The sequence below is a fragment of the Triticum aestivum genome, chromosome 7A (genome assembly GCF_018294505.1).
Source record: "Triticum aestivum cultivar Chinese Spring chromosome 7A, IWGSC CS RefSeq v2.1, whole genome shotgun sequence".
Taxonomy (NCBI): domain Eukaryota; kingdom Viridiplantae; phylum Streptophyta; class Magnoliopsida; order Poales; family Poaceae; genus Triticum; species Triticum aestivum.
In genome coordinates this window covers 295,255,453-295,260,587 of record NC_057812.1, presented here as the reverse complement: position 1 = coordinate 295,260,587, position 5,135 = coordinate 295,255,453, and the positions used below count along the sequence as shown (strand labels likewise).

The following is a 5,135-nucleotide window of genomic DNA, read 5'->3' as shown; positions in this document are numbered from 1 at the left end:
GGTTGTCAATCCCTTCACGGTTATTTGCAAAGTGAGATCTGATATAGATGGATAAACGGTAAAGTAATATTTTCGGTATTTTTGGTTTATGGAACGGAAAGTAAAAGATTGCAAAGAAAGTAAATAGGAAACTAAAATTATAGATTAAAAACTTATATGATGGAAAATAGACCCAGGGGCCATAGTTTCACTAGAGGCTTCTCTCAAGATAGAAATATTACGGTGGGTGAATAAATTACTGCCGAGCAATTGATAGAAAAGCGTGAAGTTATGACGATATGTAAGGCAATGATCATGAATATAGGCATCACGTCCGTATCAAGTAGACCAAAAAGATTCTGCATCTACTACTGTTACTCCACACATCGACCGACTCCTGCCTGCATCTAGAGTATTAAGTTCATAAGAACAGAGTGACACATTAAGTAAGACTAGTCGTCAACCCGTGCATTCGCACGGGATAGCCAATAAATTATATGTATTAATAGAAATTCACTTGGTTTTAGTTAATACATAATGCCAACGACCTATCAACCTTGTAGTTGTATAAAGCAAAATGTTGTTAATGTATCCTTGAACTATCATCTACATCGTTTTGTATAGGCATGGAGTGCTGCCTCGTTGTATTGGCACTCTTGGACTGCTATCCTTTGACTCATAATTTTTGAACATATCTGGCCACCAAAGGCCACTTCCGTGCTCCACCAAAAAAAATTCTTAGATAGTTTCACATCACATGCTTAATTAGCTTCGATAGTCGTCAGCCCATGCGCTGCAAGGCTAGTTATATTAGTTGGCACTGGAATAGTGAAGTTTTATAATATTTTGTCAATAACCTAAATTTATAAAATCGGAAGAATAGAAATGTATATGAAATATATCTATTAATACATAGTTTATTGTTTCACTTAGGAATAATATCATAGAATTATGATATTGTCCTCCAGCCAACTGGTATTTGTCAGAGCAATCTGATTGAATATGAGTGACTGCCATCTAAAAAGTGTAAATGGCACAACTCTAATGGAAGCTAACTAATATTACAACTAAATTTTTATAGATTACTACTACAAATGTATACCCAGAATTGCTATAAAAAAATCAAAGTATATGCAATAGTTTTCATGTTTTTATAAGGAAAATTTGACATCGATAATCTTTCTCTGAAACTTGTAGTCAGCAATTGATAAACTATGAGTGATGTTACATATGTTACCATTTGACAGGAGGTGGTGGTACAACTCCGATGAAACCTCAGTCAGATTACTAACTAAAATATTTAGAAGTTGCTACCAAGAAATCTATAACTGAATTTCCCTACCAACCCCGATTAATATTTTTATAATATTTCAATAGATCTTGTGTAATTTGTTTCAATAATGCATTCAAGTGTATCTAACATATAATAAGTTCACATTGCGAACTAAACGTTATAAAATATTAACTGAATTAAACAATCAGTCTGCTGTACACAGTAGTATTTCGTCACCTGAGATTAAAATATGATGATTTTATAACTTTACAATAACAAAACTTTGTGCTTATGTCAGCTGGTCTATGGCTCTTATAGTAATCAAGAGTACTTAGTATGTATTATAAACTACCATGACCAATGATAAATATTACAACAGAAATCCGAGCAGGTCATTGATAAATCATATGAGGCATATGCCATATGGCGAGGATGCGATTCTTGGATTTGAAAAAAAAATCTAGGAAGATTAGGACCAATCAGTCATGAATAGTTTTTACATTTTCCCTTGATTTCCATCAAAACTAACCCTGTTGTCAAAATCATTAAATGATGCTTCTATTTTTTGGAATAAGTTTACAGAAAAGAGTTGACTTCTCTTTGTATTTCATGGATGGTTCTGCATAGCTAATTACTCATAACAACTGATAGTACAAATTAAAACCAAGTGCATGTCATGCCAATGTATTATGTGAAAATGTTTATCCTCAATGCATAGCAACGGAAATCTAAGCAATAATATCATCTTAGCATAAACCATCATTCTATGTCACTCCTCGAGGCCCAAGAAGATGCTAGTAATCACTGATACAACCATGTGTACCCTGAATCTTCCGTGAACTCTTCAAGATTGTTGTCCACCCCGAGCCATAAAACTGTAGCATGTGTTCATTATAGTGGCCATCAGTTCGTCGAGGGCATCACGGAATGCAGGAGTATTGCTCATGGTAGTGGCCCAATGAATTGCTTTAAACTACCATAAAATATGTCTGCAATAAACCAATATCCATCAACGGATATATCCCATGCTTGCAGCGTGGTTAGAACTTGAAAGGTAGGTTGCAATGATAAGATATTATAATAATTCTGGAGCGATGAAATTAATACCAAACAGTGATTGTGCAATTTGGTGGAGAGTGAAAAACATAACAAAAGTTTGACATCGTAAGAAGCTAGCCCTCTGACCTCATTTAAATGTCTGTAAAAAAGATCAAACTGAATTAGTGTGCCTAACTTGCAAGTATGTGGTTAAAATTAAGCTAACTTCCAAAGTATGATACTCTTTGACTATAACCCCTACCATAATTAGTATCATCTGAATATGTAGCAGAAGTCTGAAACTCCCTAATACCGAAACTCCTACAAATATTCTATGGCATTGGATTTAGTAGCAGTAGTAAAGCAGGAAAGAGTGGGACGGGACTTGTGGAGAGAGTAAGAGGGAAGCATGACGGCCAGGAAATCCCAGTCAGCAAAGAATGACACATGTACATGTAATAAGCCATATGACTTCCCAAGTAGGTTGATCGATTCCAGCGAGATGTGCTAATATATACCTACATACACACAGGTAAGATAGATTGCTTCCTTTGAACTGTTTACAAATACACGCCAGAGATATGTCTGTGGCGTTGACTTCTGAACTGTGGCGAAGCAGGATGGCTTGATTCAATCTCGATGTGGTCCTGCACGGGGTTTGTCCGGCAAGATGCAAACATAGAAGGCATCTTTGATGAGCCTGAACATGCACGTACACACCATCCTGATCAACGATGCACATAATCAATCATTGCTTGAACTGTTAACAAACGCACGCCATAGATATGTCTGCGGCGTCGACTTCTAAACTGTAGCGAAGCAGGATGGCTTGATTCAATCTTGATGTCGTCCTGCACAGGGATCGTCCGACAAGATGCAAACATAGAAGGCATCCTTGATAGGCCTGAACATGCACGTACACACCATCCATGTCCACGTCCACGATGCACATAATCAATCATTGCGGCTTGAAACACAGTGCACAGGAACACGATGTGTTTACCTATAACAAACTGATCTCATTAGTGGGTGCTAGAGGATCAAATCAGAGTTTCTAATCTGGATATTGTACCTTTTATTGAGTTGATAGCTTGGCGACAAACCTACCATGCCGGGCGCGAACTCAGACCGTCCAAGAGATGTTATTTTTGTATAAGCCTGTTCCAATCTGGAAAGAGATCACATGATGTTCACAACTTGCTTCTCCACCATATTGCTGGAGCGATGGATCCGTGAGGAGGATTTGTTGCCGGATCAAACTCATCTCCAACAGATTGATTGAAGATAGCGCTATTTTCCTTTGGAAATCAATTGAAAATAGGGCCTAATAGTAGGCGCAGGAGGAAGGCGACTTTTTTTCGTCAAGGGGAGGAAGGCGACTTATGCGGGAGAGAGAGAGGATCTTGGTCTCGTTATTTTTTGGATGGTAGTCTCATTCATTATAGTACTTCTGTTTTCATGACCGAGAGAGGATTGCGGGCCTTTTGATCTTTTTTGTTTCACATACGATTTTATCTATACATTGGTGCCTAATAATTTAGTCCCACTTGGATTATTGGCCTTTTGGGAGTTTTTTTCGACGATGGATTGATAGATTGATCTACATCGTAATAATTTGGTCCCACGAGATTAACGGTTCCTAATTACTGATTAACCTGGGAATTTTTAGGGAGTCATGAATTAGTATAGGTATAGATAGATGACATGATGTAGTGGAATTAACTCCAACAATATGATGAAAACCCCATCTTGTTATCCTCGATAGCAATAATACAATATGTGTCGGTTCCCCTTCTGTCACTAGGATCGAGCACCGCAAGATTGAACCCAAAGCTAAGCACTTCTCCCATTGCAAGAAAAACCAATCTAGTTAGCCAAACCAAATCGATAGTTCAAAGAGACTTGCAAAGATACCAAATCATGCATATAAGAATTCAGAGGAGATTCAAATAATATTCATAGATAAGCTGATCATAAATCCACAATTCAGCGGATCTCGGCAAACACACCGCAAAAAAGTATTACATCGAATAGATCTCCAAGACCATCGAGGAGAACTTTGTATTGAGAATCAAAGATAGAGAAGAAGCCATCTAGCTACTAGCTATGGACCCATAGGTCTGCGGTAAACTACTCACGCTTCATCGGAGAGGCAATGGTGTTGATGTAGAAGCCCTCCATGATCGAATCCCCCTCCGACAGGATGCCGGAAAAGGCCCCTAGATGGGATCTCACAGTTACAGAAGGTTGTGGCGGTGGAAAAGTGGTTTCGTGGCCCCCTGGTAGGTTTTGGGATATTTGAGAATATATAGGCAGAAGAAATAGGTCGGTGGAGTCACGAGGGGTCCACAAGGGTGGGGGCACGCCCTACCCCCCTGGGCGCACCCTCCGACCTTGTGGCCGCCTTGTGGCTTTCCCTACGTGCACTCCAAGCCCTCTGGATGTCCTCTGGTCCAAGAAAAATCATCGCGGAAGTTTCATTCCGTTTGGACTATGTTTGGTATTCCTTTTCTGCGAAACTCTAAAACAAGGAAAAATAGGAACTAACACTGGGCTCTAGGTTAATAGGTTAGTCCCAAAAATCATATAAAATAGCATATTAATGTATATAAAACATCCAAAACAGATAATATAATAGCATGGAACAATCAAAAATTATAGATATGTTGGAGACGTATCGACCGCGCTGACATTATCACAGTAGACAAGAGTGGCCTGGTGAACATCACAAAGCAACTCCTGGAGCAGCTGACGGATCCAAGAGCACTCGGCCACGACATTAGCCACGGCGCGATACTCTGCCTCGGCACTGGAGCGGGAGACAGTGGGTTGCCACTTCAATGAC

General features: G+C 39.1%; 1 long non-coding RNA gene across 1 annotated transcript; it reads right to left on the bottom strand.

Moving 5' to 3' along the window:
• Positions 1 to 3,015: 3,015 nt before the first annotated feature.
• Positions 3,016 to 3,686, bottom strand: LOC123154006 (uncharacterized). The gene is made up of 2 exons (XR_006476603.1): positions 3,363 to 3,686; positions 3,016 to 3,293 (listed from the first exon to the last, which is right to left on the bottom strand). It is a non-coding gene; the product is annotated as an uncharacterized lncRNA (long non-coding RNA).
• Between the last annotated feature and the right edge of the window lie 1,449 nt (positions 3,687 to 5,135).